Genomic DNA, 27,148 nt, shown 5'->3' with positions numbered 1-27,148 from the left:
GAGAATCCCAGTTGAGTCTTTGAAATAGCCTTGAGCTTATTTGCTAACTGACCAAAAGAGTGTGTTGAGTGGGGAACCGATACTCAAAGTGATGCCCATAGACACAGTTCTGATGCGAAACAAGCAAAGGCATTTATGCCAAAGATGTTACATAGCTGTTACTACAGTTATGTATATCCAAGCTGTGGGTAGTTTCAGATGACAGAGGCCTCAGTAGCATGAATGAGAGCATGGTGACATTTTTATGTGAATGTGGTACCTATATCCAGAGCAAGAGAACCAGGAAAGGTATTATAACTCGAACAGAAACACATCTTTGTAAGCTTGCAGCAATGCCCTCCTACCTCCATGGTTGTCTGTTGTTACCCAGAACCACTCTTCAAAATTCCACATGTGAAATGCTGAACACTACCAGGTGGAAGCCTGAAGTCATCTCACAACATTGTCTGTGACAAACATGATAGTAAACTATTTTTCATATATAGAGTGTCAGCTCTTAGTACTATTTACCGCATTGCTGTAGCGGTCTGCTCACGCTGATTTCGCAGCCTGTTCGCAGCGTTCCCGGCTGTTTCTGCCTTCGTCTTCCCCGTATGTAACATTTTTTTATGTGACTAGCAGTCACAGCTGAGAACGCGATCCACTAGTCTAGCTGGCTGTATGATTGCTGCGCATGCGCATCCTCATCTTTGTGATGCTGTCATCCGCAGTAGAAGCCAGAGCGGATAGGAACGGGTGATAGATTGGATGGCCGAGCATAGAGGATGGCAGGGAGCACAACTATGGTCTTCATTAATGTAAGTTGTGTGCCATCTGCTTTTTAAACTGTGTGCTTTGTTTATAAATTGAAGGAAAAGTGCTATACTTTGCAAATTCGCCAGGTATATGCGGCGAAATTAAAATCTCTACTGTCCTCCGCGGCTGCTCTTAGTACATCCGAGCCCGCGATCCGCACATTTGAATTAATAGGCTGAAAATACCGTGAAGGAAGACTCGCGGTATTTCGCAATGTGGGAGAGATGCGATTTTTTGTGTGGGAAACTTTGTTAATACATTAGAGAACACTGTGCCGCCACGGAAAACATGAAATAACGTGGCGGAATAGGATAGTACATCCTGCCCTTTAGGAGAAAGGCTTTGCAAAAAAAATTCTTCAAGGTATATTCAGGGGAAATATTTATTACTAGTAAGCCCGCTCGAAGCAAATGCTTTGAAAGCTAGTCTGCTACCTTGTGATTGCCTCTTTGTTTGTGCATGTGTATGAGAAAGAGATGTAGTTTCACTCGCTGCCAACAGATGACAGTGTTTCGGAGACACAATCAGACACTAGACATATATATATAGAAAGAGAGACTAGTAAGCCGACTCGAAGCAAATGCTTTGAAAGCTAGTAGATGTAGTTTCACTCATTGCCAACATATGGCAGTATTTCGGAGCCGCGCGGACACTAGACATGTATATAGATGATGATGTGAACTGTACAAGATAGAACTGTTGAATAGTTTCAGATATAATAATAATACTAATAATAACTAAACATGACTATCGCTGCACTGTAGCAATTTAATACCTATGCAGATATAGTTAAATTGAGCATCATGGGATATGTAGTTCAGTAGCACTATACGTAATACCCCAATTCAGGAACTGAAGGGGTTACTTGGCCTGTATATGTAAAATATCACATTCCTTAGAGTTCTCTGCCACTTTAAGCCCCCTCACAGTACGGTTACTGTAGAACAATGTGGGGATTTTACGCCTGGTTGCGATCCAGCCACCTGTCCCACATTCTTCCCACAGTCTCCTCAGCACTATGTCACCAGAGAATGGGAATAGAGCAGCAGAGGGACACAGCTGCTTCACTTTCTGTGTATCTGGAACCTATGCATTATATCTACTTTAATATAAGAAGTGAAAGGTACATAGGTTGTTCTTACAGTAAAGGTGGTTCAATTACATTTTTGTCCTAAGACAAAATTAGAATTGCTAGGTTGTAAAGATGATAGATAAAAGTCAAATCCATTCGTGATTAGTCTTTGAATTCTTACTATATTATTAATACTGCAGGCCACACCACATAGACCACCCCTTCTTTCTCATCCTTTTAGCTCTATCATGTCACCAGGACAAAGTGGAAAAAAAAACTGGAGCAGAACATTATGTGGCTTAGTTGAATGGATGTCTTTGCATGGGGAAAACAGAAAATCTTTGCATAAATAGAATGCTTAGATGAAAACGTATGTATTTTCTAAAGAACCCAATTTCACTTCCAATTTCACTACCCAAGCTCCCCAGCAGTGCCCCGAGAGGGCTCACTTGCGATTTGGCATTTGATGTGTAATTTTTTTACATACCATAGAATAATACGATTTATTGTATGTAAAAGAACTCCCTGGGAGCTAGCAGGGGAAGACAAGTAAAATAACCACTGATGAGTCCAATTCCGTCTCATCTTATGTTCTGGCTGTCCGACCTTCCACTCCGATCCGATGTGCATGGGACCGTGCATCGGAACCGATGTCACATGCCTTTAGTTGTACAGAACTTGTGTGGATCTGTCTTTTTATGAGCTCACAGGGCCATCCTGTCTTGTGGGAGTGTCACGGGTGCATTTCCTGCAAGGGGAGCCCATTTCTGACAGATCTCTTGAGCCTAGCATAGGGCAGATGCAGTACTGATACTAATAAGGGCGGTTATTGCAGTTGGCGCAAAATCAATGGGCAACGGGTTTCTGATCACAGATGCATAAACCAGCTTTAGTCTTACAGATCATTCCTTTAGCATAAGGTAGTCAATTTAGCTTCAGCGGCTGCCTGCACCTACAGCCACTTTGCCTGCAGCTCAGAGACAGACACTATCTATACAGCGAGATAGGTCGAGTTTTTTTTATTCTTTTAGGGAGTTTAATACAATTCACCAAAGCAACATTGTAGTCACAAAAAAAGCAAAAAGAGCCTCCTAACATAAAGTAGTGACTAAGCCTTACTACCCCCCCCCCCCCCTCTTTAACCAATCAAGAGACTGAGGGGTTACTAAGATGGCAGTTCTATTGAAGACCAACCAATCAGAATGTACTTATTATTATTTTTTTTGCGCTTTCTAGAGGATAATTGATAGAATCTGATTGGTTGCTATAGGCAACGTCACATCTTCAATAAAACTCCCATCTTAGTAAATTTACCCGCAAGAGAGACCTTGTGCTGCTAATTTTCTCAGTGAAAGTTGCTGACTGCTTCTTTTTTTTCAGAACAGGAAGTACTAACAGGAATATTAATAATAATATTCAAAAGGATTGACCCACAGCCATGTAATTAAAAAAAGATTTCTGCCTCAAATTGAAAGCATAAGAGAAAATGAAAATAAAAGTGTGGAAATTAGCCCCTGGCAGGAAATTTGTGCAGGAGATCTAGCTGCTGCCCTAATAACTCTCCTGAACTCAGCATTGTCATTAGCAGCTGATCACTATACTGGGACCATGGTGTGTGTGTAATTGGCAGGTAAATTCAGACAGACCAGTATATCAAATCAATTAGCAATAGAGCCATTGTCCACTTATCTCTCCACTAGTGTACTTCATTTAGGAAGTCTTAAGGTATGTACACACGGAGCGATTCTTGCTAGTGAGCGACTTTGGCTAAGCGATTTTGTCTATGGGCGGGAAGTAGAAGCCCTTTGCCCCTCCTCCTCCTCCCTGAAGCCGGAAGGACCTCCATTTTCTAGGGGGAAGAGGAGGTATGCCCAGGGGTGCGGCCAGCATTAACAAGCCCATAGGCTACTATAGGGTATCGCCATTCAAGGATATGCTGTGAAAATGCGGCGGCCGGGTCTTATTACATTTTAAAATGTGGTAAAACCCCTGAAAACAGTACATCCCGCCCAATGAGAGACATCAGCAAAGACTGCTGACCAGAGCAGCTGCAGCAAATCACAGGGATTACAGTAAAGCTCTGTCCTTGTAAAGATTCTCCTTATGCTGTGTACACACGGTACAATTTGACATTTGATTTTGACTGTATAGTCAAAACCGAATCTGTATCACATATACATCATATGGAGATAGAACATGTTTTTAAGCTTTCTATCCTGATTCGATGCCGATGCGCACTCTTGTGCAGCTGAAATCAAAAGCCAAATTAGACAGGGCAGCAATGACTATATAGTGAAAATTTGAAGGTGTAGATAGCATGAATTGTATGTAAATAGTACAGAATTACCAAACATTGCACAGCAAAGGAATCTCACTGTGTGTGCACACCATCAGGAGTACAATGGCCCTTATTCTGATTCGGTCGGTACGGCCCGCGTGCGGCCGTACCGCCGATGTTTGGACTCTGCACATGCGCAGAGGTCAATCTGCGCATGTGCAGCCCCCTTCGCCGCAGACGTATTTCGTCCGCCGCAAAGGGGGCGTATAGGGGCGTGAGAGGCTTCATGCCCTCATTTCCCTATGTGTACGCCCCGCGTTTCATGGGCGTTCCCATGCAAACGCGGGGCGTATGCATGGTAATGAGGGCATGACGCCCTCATTACCATGACATGGGGGCGGAAAGCTGACGTCGCCGGATGTCAGCTTTCAGCCCCCATACAAGCTACCACACGGACGATTGTCCGTGTGGTCTTAGCTTGCGGGAGCTGCCGCGGCGTCGACGACCATCGAATGCAGGGGGCAGCTCCCACCATGGTGGAGGCGTAGCCTCCACCATTTTAATGCGGATCGCCAGCCGTCCGTGTACGGACGGCCGTGGCGATCCGTCTGGTGGGCGGCCCTTGGTTTGTGCGGTCGGAGCCCCGTGTGCGGCTCTGACCGCACCAACCAGAATAAGGGCCAATGCCGGGCAGCAGGAGCTTTACAACTGAAACGGGAACCTACTGCAGATTGCGGGAGGGTAGGCAACTATGACTGTCATAAAGATTAAATGAAGTATATTACAGCCTCGAATCATCATCAGCATTCCGTCTTTTTGATGACCATGGTAAAATGTAGATGAGCAATGTGACGATTATTTTTTTTTTTAAATTGAGTCTTTATTTATTTAATTTTTTACATTTAAAAGAAAAAAACATACACACATCATAGTCCATAATAACATACATAAAAAACAAATACACCAAGACAAAGTACCGATCTACATGGCCAACCATTTAGTCCACATTTTGATGCCACCTTTTTGAATCGTACGGGCAACCTTGGGAATGGGAGGATAGCAAGGGACCAAGAGGGAAGGGGTAGGGGAGAAACGAAAATAAAAATAAAAAATAAATAAATAAATAAATATATATATTGTATTTTACATTTATGATGTCTAGAAAATGTTAATAAACAATGCCGGTAGCACCAGCCATGCGTGAATTCCATCGTGGATACCCCAAATTAGGTGCAAATTCCTAGTGCATCATAGCATCACAGTAATAAAAACCATTTCATAATCTATAATCTATAATTTGTGATTTGTGCAATACTCAAACATTTCATACTTTGTGCATTACTCAAGCCTAACCATCAATCATCTTAATAATAATAATAATAAGCTTATTCTACATACCATACTTCATGATCCATAATTTATACAATACTCAAAATTCACCACACTAGTAGATTCCAACTCAAGTGGAACATTAAACTCCAAATTGAGTTGTTCATGCCACAGTTGTAGTTAAAGTGCTTTGTGCTCAATAGTGATACCACATAATAATATCCTTCTCATAATGATCCAACTATACTTAACTCAATTAATCCTCAAGCATACATCCGATACTTAATTGCTTCCCATATTCCCACCAACAAGTAACAAGAACAAGGAAGAAAACCCTGCGGACGTCAACCATTTATATAGTATTTTGACGCAAGCCATAGTCCCCATATTTTATGGAATTTAAGGTAGGCCCCTCTACTAGCATAAACATATCTTTCATGTGAGCAAGTACTATTGACTAAGTGCAACCACTCCCGCCATGAAGGCGTCGAATCGGCCAACCAATGTCTAGCTATTATAACCTTGGCGATGGCTGATAGATTTCTAGCCAGTTGCATCCACAGCACACATTGCGAGCCGTGCTCCCATACCCCCAGGACTAAACTTGCAGGGGAGAGGACACGCTGTGGGACTCCAATTTCCCCCAAAACATTAATAATGTCATCCCAGAAAATTTGAATCTTCCTGCAGTCCCATAAAAGGTGCCACAGAGTTCCCCCGGCCTGCCTGGCATTTGGGACACATTTCACTACGAGAAATACCCAGTTTTTTACTTCTCACCGGGGTGAAATAGGTACGGTGCAGAATATTAAACTGCACCTGCTGGATTCTAATTGAGGTGGTAGCACAGCTAGGTGCCGCCAATACATCCCCCCACAGCAGTGCCTCCACCTGTGGAATATCTTCAACCCACCGATCTCGCAGATTAGCAAGCTCTCCATCCTGAGCATATGAGTGCAGGAATTTATAAAGTTTCGACAACCGGCCTCGTAGTCCCAGGTCCGCAATAAACCTCTTACATGGAGAGGTACTAACGACAAACCTGGTCGACTTTTGTTCCTGCACTAAAGCGCTCCTTATTTGATAATATCTGTATATCATGTTGCTAGGGAGATTATAGCCCTGCTGTAATTCATAAAAGGGGCGGACAGCACTGTCTTGAATAAATTGACCCACAGTGGATAGGCCATATTTCCGCCAGGGATCTCCCCCTTGACTAATTAAGTTTTTTAGTGCTGGTATCGAGAAAATTGCAGTATCTGGATCCAGGTTCGTGAACCGAGTAAGCCTCCGCACCTAGGTCCATATATATAAGGACTGACTGATAATGGGAGGAAGATCTTGCCGTGGGGCCCCAGAGAGCAACACCTGGAGGGGGGTAAATCCTTTATCTATACATCCCACTAATAAACGAGTTTCTATCGTGGATTCATTCGCATGTATCCACGAACATATATGAGTAAGTTGTGCCGCCCAATAATATATTTTAAAGTAGGGCATCGCTAATCCTCCTTCCACCCTTTCTCTATACAAGCTTTTTAACCTAACCCTGGGTCTTTTATTCCTCCAAATGAATGAAGATAGAATGCCTTCTAACTCTTGAAAATATTTCCCTTTAATGTATACCGGGGATTGGAGAAAGACGTACAATAGCTTAGGGAGTATTGACATCTTAATTAAATTAATCCTACCTAATTGTGTCACGGGGAGCCCCGCCCACCTATGACATTTATCCCTAATCTCCCTTGTTACGGGGACTACGTTATCTTCGATAAAGTCCTGCGGGCGTTTAGAGACCAACACCCCGAGGTAGTTAAATTTGCTAGTAATTTTCATCTTTGAACCTTGATGTCCACTGGGGGGTATTTCCCCCAGGTACATCAAGTTCGATTTCTCCCAGTTCATTTTGATCCCGGAGTGTTCCCCAAATTTACTTATCACGGCCAAAATGGCCGGGAGATCTTCCTCAGGGTGCGCCATACCTACCAACAGGTCGTCGGCGTAAAGGGATACCATACTTGCCCCATTTGAAATGTTAATTCCCAGCCTCTGCCTCAGGGCACAGGCCAGGGGCTCCACAGCCACCGCGAATAACAGCGGTGACAGTGGACACCCCTGTCTCGTACCCCTAGCCAGCGGGAAGGGCGGGGAGGAATATCCATTAATAGATAACCTGGCCTCTGGATGCTGATATAGTAGCTTGATCCAATCGATGAACCCCTCCCCCACTCCAAAGGATTTTAAAGCCACCCACAGGTATTCCCACTCAATTACATCGAAGGCCTTACTGGCATCGAATGAGGCCAACGCTGCAGATCCCCCCTTGCAATTATCAATCTGAATATATGAATGTACTCTTCTCAGGTTGATCGCCGTCGACTTTCCTGGTCGAAAACCCGTCTGGTCTGGGTGCACGATATCATCTAACACCTTTCCCAGTCGGTAAGCCAGGATCCTAGCAAGGATCTTGGCATCTGTGGATATTAACGAAATCGGACGGTAGGATTCCACCTGAGAAGGGTCCTTCCCCCCTTTGGGAATCACCACAATAGCTGCCCCTACCATGGATAGGGGAAAATTTCTCTCCTCCACCATATCGCCAAACAGTGCTAGCAAGGAGGGGGCAAGAATATTTACATATTTGCGATAAAATTCGGCTGGGAGCCCATCCAACCCTGGGGCCTTGTTACTAGGGAGGGTCTCAATAGCGGCCACTACCTCCTCTAAACCAATGGGAGCATCCAGGAGTTCCCTAGCATCTCCCGATAATTGAGGAAGGGCCAAGCGCGATAAATATTCTTTTATGTCATTGCTGCTAGTACAAGATTGGGATTTGTATACCTTCTTAAAATAAGACACAAATGTAGACACAATCTCTGGAGTATCCGAAACCAATGTTCCTGCCTCCGTCCTGATCTTAGTGATATGATTAGATGACTGTTCTTGCTTAGTCAACAAGGCCAGCCATTTCCCTGCCCGATCTGTACCTGCTTACCTTTTATGCTCTCCTAATTTCACTCTACGACTAGCGGTATCTTCCAAATAGTCTCGCCACTCATTCTGGGCCTTACACCAAGCTTCCCTATCGGCAACCGACCCGGTATCTAAGTATTTAGCTTCCAACTCTACCGATTTATGCTCTAATTTTTGCACCCTATCCCGATATTCCCGTTTAATAAAGGCGATATGCTTAATCAAAATACCTCTGGCGAAAGCCTTAAAGGCATCCCACAGAATAGTCCCCCTAACCGACCCTCTGTTCTGTTGATAAAACTCCTCGAATACGCTTCCCAAATCCTCCTGCTCCCTTAATTGTGTTAGCCAGTAGGGCTGCAGTTTCCAATACCTAAATCCCACTTCCATGTTTAACTGTATCTGTATAATAACAGGGGAGTGGTCCGAAATGCCCCGAGGTTTATATTCCACCCATTGGACCCTGCTCAAGAGATTTTCCGACACCAACACTAAATCGATTCTTGAGAATACTCTGTGGGATTCAGAGTAGCAGGAATATTGTTTCCTATCGGGATTTTTAACACGCCACGGGTCCCACCACCCAATGTCCTTTATAAAGTCCCTAAACTTACTGCCTTCAATGGCGCAGCTGGCATTGGGTTTCATTCTATCCAGTCGGGAGTCAGGAACTTTATTAAAATCCCCCAAGCAGACTATATAGGCCCCCGGGAAGTTCGCCGCGAATTCTACTGCTTCCTTAATAACAAAGTAGGAGAAGGGAGGGGGAATGTATAATGTCAAAATGCATATTCTGTAATGATCAAGAACCCCTTCCAAGAATATATATCGACCCCCAGGGTCAATTTTACACGTGCCCGGAGTGAACGGCAAGGATTTTCTAACCAAAACAGAAACCCCCCGAGACATGTTTGTAAACGGTGCATGATAAAGGGAGCCGAACCATGGCCTTTTTAATGAGGCGAGTTTGTCCCCCACCAGGTGCGTTTCCTGGAGGCAGACAAAATCAGCCCCATAGCTCTTACATTGTTTTAGGACCATTGCCCTTTTTATTCTATCATTCATGCCCCTTACATTCCAACTCAATAAACGAATACCCATAATTCTAGTAGGCTCATATCTTTTGTTATTGATAACCAACCCCAAAGATGACCAACTAACTGCGGACCAATAGGCAGCGAAAGACCGGTACTAGACATGTTACAATACACACGGATCCAGATACACAAACAGCAGAAAACACCTACGACCCATGCACAGACAAAAAAGAAAAACAAGACACCCCCCCTCCTCCCCCCTCCCTGTATGCCATACCCTTGGCCTACCTTACCACACCCCCCGAGCCCACCCCCCTTTTTTAGGACTTTCGTACTAAAGCCACCCTGCAGGCTGACCCCCCTCCCCCCCACCCAGAATCCCCCCCGCACCTGGAAAGGAAAAAAAAAATAATCAAAAAAAAGAATACGAACAGATAATTTGTATAAAAGTGAGCTACCAGATGAAAACAGCCCCCTCTAGACCTTTAAACCCTAAGCATATTCTAACTTTATCAATCTTAAATTATCGTCCCAGCACATTTATATCTGTCGTTTCCCAGGGGCTAATTGATTCAACCAATTGGCTGCTTCAGCAGGGGTGGAAAAAAAGGCAGTGGTCCCATCTGACACCACCCTGAGTCTGCAGGGGTACAGCATCGAGTATTGTATACCCAAGTCACGGAGTCTGGATTTGATCTCTTTGAATCTCATCCTGTCCCGCTGTACTTCAATCGGAAGGTCAGGAAAGGTGGCTATTTTCTTGCCGTTATGCATAAGATCTGGTTTAGCCCTTGCCAAACGTAAAAGCGTGTCTCGGTCCTTGAAGTGCAAGAATTTGGCAATAAGGGTACGTGGGGGGGCACCCGGCACTGGGGGGCGGCCCGGAATCCGGTGTGCCCGTTCTATAGCAAATTGAGCAGTGAAGGCCTCTTTTCCCAAGGAGTTCACAATCCAATCCACAATCCAATGTGACGATTATTATACGTTAAAATCATATGTGCCAATATGTAATTAATTCTTAAGGTGGCCATAAAGGAAGACCGGTCTTAAAATCATGATGTCCAATATCCCTTAATCTCCCCGGCAGTTGGGATCCCGACAGTCATTTACCCGACTGTTAAAACACCGACAGCCGGGTTCCCGACGGCCACTGGCTATTCTCCCTCGTGGGGGTCCACGACCCCCATAGAGGGAGAATAGAATAGGTGCTGACCGCAGTGTGGCGAGTGCAGCGAGCCCGCAAGGGGCTTTGTTGCGCTCGCCATGCTGTCTGAGTCCGGCCAGTCAGGCTAATGATTGTGGGGATCCCGACTGTCAGAACCATATACCACTCCCGGCAGTCCTTGGTGGTTTTTCAACACACAATGTACTCTCAATCTGTCATACAATCCATCTGCTGCATGATTGTATATTTTGAAGCTTCATTTAAGTAGTGGGCTGGCCTACTAGGATCAAAAGGAGACGAGTACCAAAAATCGATTTTTTTTTAATTTACAGGTTGCCAACAACTACCAATCTGCTCACATGTGCTGTGTTATGCCATTATTAAATAGCCCTAATGAAGAAATCCTCTGAAAACGTCAGCGTTTCCCAGAGTCTTCACTGTCACGGGCAGCCCGGAAGCTGCACCTCTCTTCTCTGCTAGTCAGGGAGGGAGTGTCACATGACCCTGATTGTATGAGCCATCTAATGACAGATTGCATGTGCTTAAAAACAAATGCAATCTGCTCCCAATCCCAATTGATCTGACATGCAGCACGTCAGATCAGAGGACCAATCCTCCAATCCCCCAGGGCCGGCATTGTATGATTGTGTGCACACGATGTACACACAATCTGCATATAATCCATTTTACAATCCATTGAGATTGTATGATTGGGTTCAATGTCTTTCTGATGTATACGGTCACCTTTATGGTGTGTACACACTGGTACAATCACCCAGCGATTCTATCTATATAGTCAGAATCGCATCGGTACCGCACGCAGATCGCAAGGGTTTTAACCCTTGCGATCCCGATGCACGCTCCCGTATCACACGGCAGAAAGTCTTGGCTGCCTTGACTATATAGTGCAGATCTGCTAGGTTGTTCTTTTACGGTTGAAATTATGTAAAAATGCACCATGTAATTGAAACTTACTGCTTTAAATGACTGGTCTAGTGACCATATTGTTTCATATTATAAAAAACATAATTTAAAGAGCAAATTAGGAAGACATTTTAGGATTTATAGCAACTGCATTTTGTCCTGGGAACACATTTTGTGCTAGCTGTTTAACATCAGCCTTCCAGTGGGTGGGTATGGGTTTATAAATCATAAACAGCTGGCATTGACTATTGCCTTATTGAATGGCTTCACCCAACTCAAACAACTATGGTTCCCAAACCCCACAGCTGCTAGAGAGTGAAGAAAGTTGCTTCCATTAATATAAACAGACTTTCTGTATTATACATGTGACGTTATCAGTGACCTGACATTACCCTTCTAATAGCCCCAGTTTGTGCGACTTCACCATAGTGTTAACTGGGAAAGGATAGAAAAGGGGGTTGTAATAGGCATGAGTCTGATAACCTGGGAAGGTTGGAAATGACTATATTCCTCTTCTGTCAGGAAAGCCTTCACACAATGGGCCTAATTCAAGTGCGGTCGCAAAGTGGTCATTGCAAGCAAATCAACTGATGTTTTGTTATTGCGCATGCATCTGAGCCACAGCTCGCACATGCAGCAATTGGAATATGAGTCAGGGTTGCCGACCCTCCCGGAATTTCCGGGAGTCTCCCGAAAATCGGGTACCCCCCTCCCGGCACCCCGGAAGGGTGGGCAACCCTCCCTTATTCAGGGGGGACCCCCGCTGACCCCCGGATCGCGGCATTAAAATGCCGCAATCCTCGGGTCTCAGAGGAGGGGGCGGAGCTAAAACGGCACAATCGCGGGGCTTAGTGATGTCACTGTAAGCCCCGCCCCCTGAGCGGCTGCTAAAACTCTCCCGGAGAGGAGAATCTTAAAGTCGGCAACCCTGATATGAGTGTGGTCACATTGAGGAATGATTTGCAAAGTGAGTGACAGGGTTTGTGGCGTGTTGTTGGATAAACACAGGCCTGTCATGGCCATTCAGACAGCGTTTTACAGGTGCACATAAATAAGCAGTTGCAATATCACTTGTTACTAGAGAGACCGCTGTGTCACAGGAGAGCAGTTCAGTCAGCACTCGGATTTTGCAACATGGCCATTTTGCAACAATGGTACAAATGATTCAGCAATTACACAAAGTGAGGCGGAAATTAAGAGACAGCAGTGTGAATCTCGATGTTCAAATTAGCTTCTGCCTATGGACGAGATGCACCAAACAAAAAATGCTGTAAAAACCCAATTTTCTGTGTTTTTACCTAATTTATATATGCAGCAAAGCCCCACCGCTGGGGCTTAGCCGTGGGAGCCCCTGTTCTACCTGCAGGGGGAAAGAGGTGGAGCCATGGCCGAGCAGCAGCAGCCGGGTAAGGGTCAGGGGAAGGAGGGGGGACCCGCTTCACATCGCTGGCCACAAAGCAAAGGACAGCTCTTAACGCAAGAGCTGTCCTTTGAGTTAATAATCACATATGTTAGTGGATATACGACTATTAACAATGCGAAAGCCGGCAATGTATGGCGGAGGATGTTCGTGCATCCCGCCACATATCTGGATATAAACGCACATGTCTACAACAATAGATAGCAACGGCACAAGCAAGCACAACCACATCATAAGTACTACTCCATACTCCAAAGTAATGACTGCTGGGTCCAGCACTATCCATGTAACAGAATCCAACACCCTCTTACTGTGCAGCATAGGATAGCATATTTTTGGAACTATCTTGGAGAATTGTCTCTATTAATGGCTGATGCCATATTCAACAGACCCGCCTATGTGTCAGCTATTTGGGAACTGGCTATATTTCAAGATAATTGGTTCACTGTAGTCTCTGTGGTGTGTACACCTGTGGTGGTAACTCACCCCGCTGATTAAAACAAAAATGGGAAAGAGGGGGGAAAAAAAGACACAAAGAAATAGGACGCTGCTTAATTTAGTTTTATTTCTGCAAGAACAGACAGTTCTTGTGACAAATCATCTTGGGGTGTTATTAATATTCAAACACGCACTCTTTGCCCTCAAGTACTGATGGCTGATGCAGTGTATACATTGTTATAATGTCTCTGTTGCAAGATGCTTAGTGAATATAACATTGCATAAAGACAGGCTGTGTGTGTCAGCTGGTTGGGCATATACACATCTGCATACTTCATTTCTCAAAATCGCAGGAATTTGGGCGGAAACTCTCTTTCAAGGTTTGATTGTAAAGTTGCAGCAATACATTGTAATGGTGCCTGCTCATCTGTTTTGGTTATTAATAAGTCATTTTTTATATAAAGGTTTATATTTTAATAAATCAGGACAGCTCTTTATTAAAAGAAGATGTGACTTGAAAAATAGTAGTGATAATGATGTAATTAACATTACTGGGCAATTTACTTACTTGCAGTTGTAGGGATCAGTGCATTGAGTTATGTTGAATATACAATAAGCTGCGGGTATCACTATTACTGATCATTTGGACAGTGGGGGTCAGTACCTTCGGAACTGCTAGATTTCTGTGATTATTGCATATCTGCTACAAGGGTTATTTGGAACATATTGGGACTATTTCAGGCCTGATCACAACACTTTTTTTTCAAATGGACAAAACCATTGGGGTTATTCAGACCTGACTTCATGGCTGCTAAATTGCAAAGCTCTGCAATTAGGTAATCGCTGACCAGCCTAATTTAGACCAGATCACAAAGAGCCTTTTATCTCAAATGGACAAAACCATGTTGCACTGCAGATGGGGCTGATGTAACATGTGCAGAGAGAGTTAGATATGGGTTAGTTATTTTGTTTCTGAGTAGAGTAAATACTGGCTGCTTTATTTTTACACTGCAATTTAGATTTAAGTTTGAACACGCCCCTTCCAAATCTATCTGTCTCTGCACATGTTACATTTACCCCACCTGCAGTGTATCCTTGTTGCTTTCCATTTGCTAAATAAAGCAGCTTTGGGATCAGCTCCGAATAACCCCCAGTTTCTTCGGCATCCCCCTTAATTCATGTCTGATCGCAAGGAAAGTAACAATTGTGGCAAAGTGCATACAAACACTCTCCCTTTCAATGGCCATGCCCAAATGTAATATACAGTATATGTGGTGCCTGAAGAGCAATTGGCACTAGAACCCACAATAAATGACAACAAGCCTGCACTCTGACAGGATATATTTCAAGGAAGCATGGTTACTCCTCAGCAATGTAATTCTATGTAATGTAATAATTATGTGGGGGGTTTACTTGTGATGTCAGGAAAAGGAAAGAAATGGTTTATAGATTTAGGAATATAGTCAGTGGTGCATTTGTCTTTAATTTCAGGTTTTAACTGAGCACAACTCAGAATCCCAGATGACTCTTATGGCATAAAAAAAAAATGCGTTCATTATTTATTTTATTATTTATTACCAGTTATTTCTATAGCGCACACATATTCCGCAGCACTTTATAGAGAATATTTAAACACTTACATCAGTCCCTGCCCCAGTGGATCTTACAATCAATATTTCCTACCATATGTACACGCACACACAGTTATTCTAGGGTTAAATTTTGTTGGGAGCCAATTAACCTACCGGTATAATTTTAGATTGTAAGAGGGAATCCACGCAAGAACAGGGAGAATATACAAACTCTGCAGAGTTAGGGCCATAGTGGCCGCCCATGACCTCAGTGCTATGAGACAGTAACGCTAAACATTAAACCATCCGTACAGCCCTAAAGGTGCACATACACGGTACAATAATTGTATGCAATTTGGACTAGATTGCATTGCATAAATTTTGCAATGCAATGAGATGCAATCTAGTACAAAAACTAAGGTGGTTATTCTGGTTCACTCCTTCTGGCAAATTCCTTCTTAGATGAACAAAACCATGTGCACTGCAGGGGAGCAGATGTAAAAAGTACAGAGAGAATTAGATGTGGGTGAGTTATTTTGTTTCTGTGCAGGGAAAATACAGACTGCTTTATTTTTACACTGCAATATAGATCTCACTTTGAAGTAAAACCCCACCCAAATCTAACTCTCTCTGCACAAGTAACATTTACCCCACCTGCAGTGCACATGGTTTTGTCCATTTGAGAAGGAATTTGCCAGACGGAGTGAACCAGAATAATCGCCTAAGTGCAGAACATACCGTTTGAGCTGTGTGATGGGATGTGCACGGGTCTGCACATCTCATTGCACCCGGCAATTGTAATGTGTATGGGCACCATAACTCCTGACACAGTACATCAGAACATTTCCAGGGGTGATAGACTACTATGTGGTATGGATAAAGTATGCATAAAATTATTTCTATTTAAAAAAGTGATGGGCAATAGGTGGCCTTAGGACCACATGCCCCTGCATGCCTTAACTAGTGGTTTCTTCCTACTCTATAACTCGCTAATCCTTACCTTAGCTTTATGCCACATAAGTCCCATCTCTGCTTCCCGCCCTACTGTGCTTCAGCCATGGTCACATTACTAAACAAGTGCATGGTGAGGCTGAGGCATGTATTAGGGAAAGTGGAAGGCCTGAGGGGTTTTGTAAAGATTATTGGGTGTGTTGGCATTGTCAGGGTCTGAGGGATATTTTTGGATTAGTGCAGAGTTTGAGTAGTACCCTAAGGACATGAAGGCATGTAGAGGCTTGCAATAGCAAAACAGCAACATTTTAAATACAATAATATAAGCAAACCTTGTATTTTGAAAGGGATGGGACCACTGGAGAGTCATCAGGTTTAGCATCAGTGATTTATAGGATGCTTTAAGGATGCTTTGAGGATTAATTTGTTTATTTGGAGTTATGAATATAGCAACTACATATCTCTGTACAGGTAATATATAGGGGTTTTATTTATTTATTTTTATGAAACTAACTTCTGTTAGGCTCTGGGCCAGAACGGTAAAGTGACAATTGTCAGTTGCCTACTGGCCCTAGGAGTGGGGTGACATGGAATGTGTTACAACAAGAAAGGGGTGAGGGTTACGGTATAGATGATAGACAATGTCTAGATCGACAGTCAATAGTCTAATCAACCACTAATGGTCGACAGTGACTAAGTTGACACCTAATAATGGTCGACTTACCTTAAAATGGATAAAATGGAGAGTGATAGCGAGCCATCCAATCAGCTCCTACCTGCCATGTCATAGGCTGTGTTCGAAAAATGGCAGGCAGGAGTTGATTGGATGGTTGTTTATCAATCTCCATTTTATCACTTTTTAAGCTTCGTGCATCTGGCCCACAGTGTCTTATGAACAGAGGCGTAAGGAGGGCGGAGCCACCGGAGCTCATGCTCCGGGCGCCGATTGGTCGAATGGCTCAGCCGGCCCGGCCCCCCTCCGCAAATGAAGTCTGCACAAGTTCAAGCATCATGGCAGCCACCGGCGCTGCGCATGCTGCCCGAGCGCCCTGCACGTCAGCACAGACTGCGCGGGTCCACAGCAAGCCCCTGAACGAAGGCAGTGGTGCTACACATCAAATCGGGACTCCACGGCGGGTGGCGCCCCCGATGACGTCATCAGCCAGCGTCCCGGGAGCTGCTGCACGCCGTGTGTGAGCTCCAGGAAACACACCATCCCCTGGAGACGAGCAGAGGGGACTGGCATACCATAGGAGAGGCGCCGTCTTCACAGATCCCGCGGTACCCACTTCAGCTAAGTGGAAGCGGCTCCGTGGGACCGACACACTACGGGGGACCTCAGTGACCATTGTAACAAGACTGTAAGTCCGCAAAGGAGTATTGTGCACTGTAGGGGGTAGGGACGCCAGCCCCCTGCAACACAATACCCCTTTATTATTTCTCTGGCCATCATCACTGAGAGACTGCACAAAAAAACTGCCTTGACCCCTATTTAGATACTGTATCATTTGCTAGCATTTAACCTAATTCTCCAGGTTGTTATATAGCGCAGCAGATTCCGTTACAGGTTGTTATATAGCGCAGCAGATTCCGTTACAGGTTGTTATATAGCGCAGCAGATTCCGTTACAGGTTGTTATATAGCGCAGCAGATTCAGTTACAGGTTGTTATATAGCGCAGCAGATTCCGTTACAGCTTATTATATAGCGCAGCAGATTCCGTTACAGCGTCTTATATAGCGCAGCAGATTCCGTTACAGCGTCTTATATAGCGCAGCAGATTCCGTTACAGCTTATTATATAGCGCAGCAGATTCCGTTACAGCGTCTTATATAGCGCAGCAGATTCCATTACAGCGTCTTATATAGCGCAGCAGATTCCGTTACAGTGTCTTATATAGCGCAGCAGATTCCGTTACAGCGTCTTATATAGCGCAGCAGATTCCGTTACAGCTTATTATATAGCGCAGCAGATTCCGTTACAGTGTCTTATATAGCGCAGCAGATTCCGTTACAGTGTCTTATATAGCGCAGCAGATTCCGTTACAGCGTCCTATATAGCGCAGCAGATTCCGTTACAGCTTATTATATAGCGCAGCAGATTCCGTTACAGTGTCTTATATAGCGCAGCAGATTCCGTTACAGCTTATTATATAGCGCAGCAGATTCCATTACAGTGTGTTATATAGCGCAGCAGATTCTGTTACAGGTTCTTATATAGCGCAGCAGATTCCGTTAGCCACGCCCCCCAATTCATTACGGGGGGGGGGGCGAAATATGCCCTTGCTCCGGGCACCATGGCACCTAGCTACACCGCTGCTTATGAAGGGGAATCAGTTACAGTGTGGGACGAGGCAGCATGCATTATTACAGTGTAGGATAAGGAGGAATGTGTTACAGTGTGGGGTAAGGGGTATGTTATAGTGATGGGTGAGAAGGGAATGTGTTACATTATTATAATACAATAATAATAATATTACATATTTAAATTTGCCTGACAAGTTGCACCATTAGTTTCAACAATCCCTGCAGCCAGTGGGGTTACTTGTGAACATAGAGAGACATATCACTAGTCCATACCCATTGATCTGATTCCAATATATCGATCATCGAGATGACATATAATATATCTACCAAAGTGTATCCAGCCTTACAGTGATTGGGAAAATATTGCAATGAGAGGTAAAGAGGAATGTGATAAGGCATTGACAGCACTTCCACACTGTCACCTTTTTGCCCCACAGGATGTCACTAAACTAAACTCATTAGTACCGTTAGCTGGTACAGGTAATCAGGAGGCCTAGGGGGGTTACTGGAGGGGGGCCAGAGTAATGATGCCCATACTTGCTCCGATAGCAGCGTGCATTCCGATGTGAAGGGGTGCGCGCATACCTTCGCACAGTACAAAAAATATGTGCTGCACATACTTTTTGTTCTGCTTTCGGATCGCATCGCTCGTACATTGCATGCAAAACGCATGCTGTGCGATGCGATACAATCTAGCCCATAACGCATGCGATTCTCACAGCGTGTATGGGCACCTTAAGTTCGCATCCATGAATTCAGGTGGGTGGGTGGCTGGCGAGACAATACACTTAGCCATGCTTACAGCCCATGAGCCTCTCAGAAACTTATTAGGGTTGGGGCCCAGTATGGGTGTCCCCTTTGACCCCCATGTTGCTGAGCCTGATGGGCATAATGGAGGCACCAATTTTGTGAGCCGAGTCAGTAAGCAGAATAATGCACCTACAGTATCACTACAGTATATTGGTTCAAACATCAACATAGCACAGATGTATTTTAAAGTGAATGTCCTGCACCTGAATCACCAAATCTGTTGCTTGATTAATTTGTTGAACTGTTATATAAATTCCCTCAATGCCTACACCTGTAATAAGAATAGTAAATACATGCAAATGAGCAGACGCGGTGTCTCTGCCTGTCATCAAAATGAGTTAACTAAGCAAATATGCACTACTTTTAGGCAATTTTGTTGCTGGAAATCTAAACTTTCTCTGCCAAGAATGAAAAAGGTATTTTCTTTCATATTCCCTAAAATAACGACAGGGCAAGTCCTTGCAGATTTTCACCGCCCTGAAAAACATTGGCTGCTCTGCAAGGGAGAAAATGGAACTAAAAATAAAAGTGTTGTACAGTCTGTAACAGAGCCATGACAGGGGACTCGATATATGTGTGAGATGGTTTTCTTTAACTAAGCCTCCTAAAAAACTAAAAATATTTAGGTGGAAATGCGAGTTGGCTGTTGGTCTGGTGGGTCGTGATTTTGGATGCTGTTCATACTCGTGTGACTGGTTACCATGAACATAAGGAAACACAAGAAACTGAAATAAAATGCAAAAGTCAATTTGTGGTTTACAAAATGCTGCAAAAGACCAGAAATCAGTGGTACAGAGTGCGGCAGAGGCTGCTGTAGCTGCTATCAGCAAAACTATCAAACTTACTGCAACCCAGTGCAGTAACCCTACAGCAGCCAAATGAAATGTCCCTACTAGAAGGGAGAGCAGGAAGTCAGCTTTATCCACCATATTGCTGGTGCCTGCTGCCATTATGATAAAGGTGACCCTCCTCCTCTTCAAGCCTAGATGTAATAATTCCTATTTTGATTTGATATTTTTATACACTTATAATTGGTCAGGAAAATGTTATTGAACTTCTTTTATTTGTTTTACAATCCAGGACAGGGCTCAATTAACAAGCAAAAAAGTTACTCTGATAAACACGATGGCTGAAAAATGACCAGTCCTGCAGGAATAAAGGTTTCGATCTTGATCACATGATTGCAAATCTACAGTAGGGCCCTTATTCAGATCTGATCACAGTACAAATTTGTTCTCAAAATGGGCAAAACCATGTGCACTGCAGGTGGGGCAGATGTAACATGTGCAGAGAGAGTTGATTTGTGTGAGTTATTTTGTTTCTTTGCAGGTTAAATATAGATTTCCGTTTCAACACACCCCACCCAAATCTAACTCTCTCTGCACATGTTACATCTGTTTTACAATCCAGGACAGGGCTCAATTAACAAGCAAAAAAGTTACTCTGATAAACACGATGGCTGAAAAATGACCAGTCCTGCAGGAATAAAGGTTTCGATCTTGATCACATGATTGCAAATCTACAGTAGGGCCCTTATTCAGATCTGATCACAGTACAAATTTGTTCTCAAAATGGGCAAAACCATGTGCACTGCAGGTGGGGCAGATGTAACATGTGCAGAGAGAGTTGATTTGTGTGAGTTATTTTGTTTCTTTGCAGGTTTAATATAGATTTCCGTTTCAACACACCCCACCCAAATCTAACTCTCTCTGCACATGTTACATCTGCGCCACCTGCAGTGCACATGGTTTTGCCCATTTTGAGAACAAATTTGTACTGCGATCAGATCTGAATAAGGGCCAAGGTGTGTGCTTATAGTATATATGTGGATAATTCTCAAACTAAAGCAATCATAAATGACAGCTATAAATAATGCACAACACTAATTCTAATACATTTGCATTAAATTACTTCAATAAATTACTGCATAGTATGATATATTTGGTGCCAAAAAACATATTTACCATATTATGCAAGATGCCAGACAGGAATAACTTTGGTTTTGGTCTTGTAATGATTACATGTTATCACACCACAGATACCGGTCCACAGACTACACTGGACACTATAGGCTGGATTCACTCTGAACTCTGGAGACGCTGTGACTGGCTCCAGGCTCCTTACTATAGGTCCTCCTAACACCTCACAACTGTTCTGCTTTGTGCATCTGCCATCATGCTCACACACAAACTACTTGAGCAGAATACTAAAATCTTGTCCCCTTTCTAAACATTTCAACAGTCGGCTTGTAAGACTTGTGGCCAACACAATACTCAAACCGGTCCTCTATTTTACAGCTCAGCAGGAGATTTCATAATTGGGGTTTACCTCATGTTTTTCAATCCCTCTATTCCCTATTCTGATATTGTACTGTGTACGCGCAACATCCTGGGCTAAACCAGCAATGCATGAATAAATTATGAATACATTTCACGTGCATTACACATTCACAAAGATGCAATGAACTGGCAAAATGCATACTAGTGAAAGTTCTTCTCCCACTTAGACGAAAAGCTTCTCCGTGTCTTACCATTTATAAGTAACTAAGCATTGTAGCATTGTTTAATCACTTTTCTGGTACTTTTTAAACATTTTTAGGATTGTATGTCCAGACCAGTATGGATGCTTCTTACATTTACAATCTTCATTCTCTTTAAACACTCTTCCCTTTCTATTTTTTTCCATTTTAAATACAGAAGAACCAAAAAAATAGCTGTTGTTGAACTACACATCCCAGCATGTCCTGCAACAGTTGTATCATGGCCACATAGCAAAACTGGGTACTTGTGTAGTTTCACGGCGCCAGCTTATGCTACGTTTGAAGCTACGCTAATAGCGTAGCTTAGGCTGCCTTACTTGTGTAGTTTCACGGTGGCAGCGTAAGCTATGTTATCAGCGTAGGCTGGCGCCGTGAAACTACACAAGTAACTACCGTACTGTCTCCGCCGTCCCTGGCAAGCCTAGTCAGCGCCTCTCTCACACCGCCGGTGCCAGCATGATCCCCTATCTTTGGCAAAGAGGTGATCATGCTGGCGCCGGCGAAGAGACGCTCCTCCAGCAATGATACGCTCCTGCGTCTGAGCAGCAATTGCTGTGATGTATGACATGGCAGGTGTGAATGTGTTCCTGAAACACCCCCACTATCCACGGCAGCCCGAAGCTTGGCGAGCGGACACGTTACGTGTCCTCCCGACCTTTTCATACCCCCACTATCCACGTTGGCGTGGAGTTGATATTATACAGTGTGGCGAGTGCAGCGAGCCACCGAGCTCGAAGCGTGGGGAGCGTAGCGAGCCCCGCGGATTACCTTACAAGTAATCCGCTGCGCTCGCCACACTTCGGGCTCGGTGGCTTGCTGCGCTCGCCACGCTATATACAGTCAACTCCACACCAACGTGGATAGTGGGGGTATGAGCGTCCGCTCGCCACGCTGTGGATAGTGGGGGTGTTTCAGGAACACATTCACACCTGCCATATCATACATCACAGCAATAGCTACTCAGATGCAGGAGCGTATCATTGCTGGAGCGTCTGAGACGCTACTGCGTCTCAAACAGATGGAGCGCCTCTCCGCCGTGCCAGCATGATCACCTTTCTGCCAAAGAGAGGGGATCATGCTGGCGCCGGCGATGTGAGAGAGGCGCTGACTAGGCTTGCAGAGACACCGGGGACAGAGATGCAGTTCCAGGCAACAGTACGGTAGTTACTTGTGTCGTTTCATGGCGCCAGCCTAAGCTGATAACATAGCTTACGCTGCCGCCGTGAACCTACACAAGTAAGGCAGCCATTGATGCTACGCTACTACTGACTGACTACGCTAACTACGCTGGGAGCGGGAACACTACGCTGATTCTGACAGGTATGCTACGCTCACGGCGTAAGCTGGCGCGGTGAAACTACACAAGTACCCAAAACTGTAGCAAGGCATGCTGGGATATGTAGTTCCACAACAGCTGGAGGGCCGAAGGTTCCCCATCCCTGCTATAGATGCATACTCGCTGGGTGTTTTTAACCAACGCGAATACTGAGTGATCATGTAAAAATCGCTTGCTGAAAAAGTTGGAGAACTAGACATCCCAGCATGTCCTGCAACAGTTGTATCATGGCCACATAGCATAACTGTAGCAAGGCATGCTGGGATATGTAGTTCCACAACAGCTGGAGGGCCGAAGGTTCCTCGTCCCTGCTACAGATGCATACTCGCTGGGTGTTTTTAACCAATGTGTATGCTGAGTGATCATGTAAAAATCGCTTGCTGAAAAAGTAGGAGACTGTGTGTTCGGTAAAACAGGTGAAGACTGCACTGATTCATTTCATATGTGGCACTTGTATATCAGTGTGACACCGACACTGTGTAAGAAGTGCTATCAAATGCAGAAGCTTTTTTTCACACCAAATCAGTTGCACTTCATAAAGTCTCACACCTATATGATGCAAAAACGCGCTCTTCTGCTTTGTTTGGCTCACATCCTCCAGGCCAAAACGGACATGCAGTCAACTCTATAGATTCAAGATTATAGTACTGCATTTATATATTCATTTTCAGTTTGGTAAAGTTGATAAAATACTTAAAACATTTCACCATGTGAGAAAGTCCGTGCTCCTGCAGCTGATGAAACAACAATGTGAAGCAACACAACGCTGGTGAATCAACAATATGAACCTACATGACCTCTAAGTGATTTGGCAGCGGTAATACCTTCCCATCAGCAGGGGGCTTTTTTAGCAAAGAGTCATAATTACATGTAGCACGCAATTCCGACTGCAAGCCATTTCTAAACTAAACCTACATTTCAACACCGTGTTACCACCCAGTCACACCCCTTCAGTCACAAGGAGATGCTGCAATTCTGCATCACCAACACTTGCCGAAGCTTAGTTCCAGCACATGTGCAATGCTAGAATATGCATCATACGTCCACAGAGCTGACTCTGCGTAAGCTCCAAAGTCTCCAACGTTATATCAGTCCAGGTATGCAACATGATTCTGGCTGCATCTCCTGAGAAAAATAATAATAGTTTATTTACTGTAATAAAGAGCTAGCTTATGTAATGCCAACAAGCTTTACCACTAAGCCATATGGAGGAATATCATGTCTGCTCATTTCATCTGAATAAATAAATTACTTCACAGATATTTTTGGGGGCCAAGGATCAGTACTCTCTTCCATTTAAATGTCATTTAATAGGTCTAAAGACTGGATAAATCGTGACTGTGAAGACAGCGTTCCTTCGGAATAATCTCAGCCCTATGCAGGGTTTATGGACCTGCTCTCTAAGCTCTAAAACATCTTCATAAAACATAATTTATATACATTGCAGGTAGTTACCAACTCTAACACCTCATAAAATCTCCAGCTAGGTTTCATTTCTACTTGTAAATAATATTTTTTTGCACTAATCACTGATCCCTCTTCGCTTGGAGAGGTATATGTTTCTTAAAGGAGCTATGCCGTAATGACCTACCTATGACACGCCAGCCGCTGTGGAACTGCACATCTCAGAATGCCCTGCCACAGATGGGTTGTAAGGGCATCTAAGGGCATTAAAAAATGTTTCAGAGTATTCTGGGATGTCTCGTTCCACATCAGCTGGAATGCCACAGGCTGTACTGTTCTAGTGCATCATTGATCAATGCTAAAAGGTGTGACTGAGGCATAGAATGGGTTAGTGCAATATAATTAGTCTTTTTGCTATGTATATGCAATTATTAGACAGAAAACAACCAAGTCACAAAGAAGAAAACAAATCTAATCCTCAGTTATCAGACTGGCAGCAAATCCATAAACTGTCAGATGTTGTCTTGATTAAATAAAGTTTTTTTAAGTATAGGTGGAAAGTCAGGTTTATGGAACAGCAGCCAATATGATCCGATCTGCACCCCTGACACCCAGGGCTGGCAACAGAAATCTTGGGGCCCGGTACACTGATATCTCTGGGGCCCCCTAACAACGCCCCCTTGAGCAGAACATTTTTTGTATACAGCTTATTGAATGTGTTTTTTATTATTACAAAAGACACAATTAATATTCACTAATACTGGAGGGGTGTCTGGGTAAGTACCCTTACAGGAATCCAGGTGGGTGCCTTTATAAACCATTTCTAGGCACTGCACTGCCGCAGCTATGCTTACAGCCCGTCAGAACTTTGGTGCCCCCCACAAGTTTGGGGCCCGGTACAGATGTCCCCCTTGACCCCCACTGTCGCCTGCCCTGCTGACACCATCTCATTTACATGTTTGGAGAGTTATTAGTTCATTTTAATTAAAATATAGAATTTCCTTAGATAATAAATTTTCAACTGATTTCAGCCGGTATTTAATGTAGGTTGCACTTGTTCTGGGTGTACATAAGACCTCTACAGTATATGAGTACTGTTTTTCTGATCTGGCTGCAATGGACTGGACATAACAATTGCAGTTTGAAGAAAATAAAGTAGATTGTCAAGTACTACCAACATGCCATGTTTACAAGATTGGATACATATTGGATAGGATAAATATTGACCCAGAAATAAAATAAAAAATAACTCATTTGTGCCTTATTGAAGAAGTACTGAATGCATGACCTGTTGGGGGCAAATGAGAACTAGAGTTAAGAATTGCTGGTGTATTCCATGGGGATCACATGGAAAGTGTTGGGCAAACCTTGCATTCAATATTTCAATGTCCAGTCCAAGACATGCAAGATCTGTAGGAGTTCTTCATACAGAGCTTCTACTACAAATGATCAAATTATAGTCTATAAAATACAGAACAAACATTATTATAAAAATATTAATGTTAAAAGTTGGTATTTTGACGTCAGTTTGAATTGAACATGTCGACATAAAGAATGTCGGTAAATTGTCTGTGTCAGTATTTTGACTGACAGTAGATGGACCATCGGTAAAGCGTCCATTAAGGAATTATACCGAACCCATAAAACAAATGAGGTCTATGTAATAATATTTAGCTAGCTGAAAAAACGGCACTTTTTCACACACACACACACACACACACACACACACCCCACACACACACACACACACACACACACACACACACACACACACACACACACACACACACACACACACACCCCCCCCCATAGTATTCAATGGCAGGTGTTTTCGCCTGTTTTTGAGTACTTTTTCACCCATGCATTTGACATTTATTGGGTTTGTCGAATCGGCATGGTCAAAAACACCCGCAAATTTGATCAAAACTGGTTGAAAACACGTGGATAGCCACAGGCATTGAATAGGGCAAATCCAATTCTCCATATAAATTGCAAAAAATTGCAGATTTTTTGCCTGACAAAAAATCCGGCAATAAATGAATACCCTGCAATTTCGATGGAGATAATGTACCAACAAACCAGCTAAAACTGTACTGTAAACATGGCAGTTAGGATCTGATTGGCTGGAACTCTCCAATGCTTATGGTGCGATTCTCAGATGCGTTTTGAACTTTTTAGTTCAATGTGCATCGCTTGTAGTTCAGACTGCACTGTGGACTTGCGCACTCCAATATAGCATATAACAAGCCAAAAAATGTAGGTGCAGGCAGTACTTTTGTACTAGATCGTATCAAGTTCAAATACACACGCTGTTATAGCATACCGCATGCGATTTGAACAAGATGCGATGCGATCTAGTACAAAACGCACCTAAAACAAAGGGTGTGTGGGCACCATTAGACCCCATATACCTGCCTGTCATCAGCATCTCATTTTCACATTGGTGACTAAAATATACAATATATAATGGACTAATCCAGGCACACAAAAAAAGTCCAATGTCTTTTTAATCTTGTATATGCTGTGACATATGAATAATACCTTGTGCACTTATGGGGCTTTTCCCGTAGGGATCAATGATCCCTATTGTTCTGTCATCATCTTCTTTCCCATCTACTTATTAATCTTAAGCCCTGTACACATGCATCGATTTTTCCTGATTTTCACTTATAGAAGCAAAATCGAATCAAATCCTAAACTAAATCAAATGTGTCTCTTTCAATCTACATTCGATTTGATGCGCACTACCGTTTTCACAGAAAAATCCAATGTGCAGCCAAGGAAATATCGAATGTACCATG

At 43.6% G+C, this 27,148-nt stretch overlaps 1 protein-coding gene across 4 annotated transcripts in view; it reads right to left on the bottom strand.

Moving 5' to 3' along the window:
• GLI2 (GLI family zinc finger 2) overlaps window positions 1-27,148 on the bottom strand; it is a 143,778-nt gene that overhangs the window by 48,937 nt on the left and 67,693 nt on the right. The window lies entirely within an intron of this gene.

The sequence above is a fragment of the Crinia signifera genome, chromosome 7 (genome assembly GCF_055691185.1).
Source record: "Crinia signifera chromosome 7, ASM5569118v1, whole genome shotgun sequence".
In the NCBI taxonomy this organism is placed as follows: Eukaryota; Metazoa; Chordata; class Amphibia; order Anura; family Myobatrachidae; genus Crinia; species Crinia signifera.
This window is presented reverse-complemented; position numbering and strand designations above follow the sequence as displayed.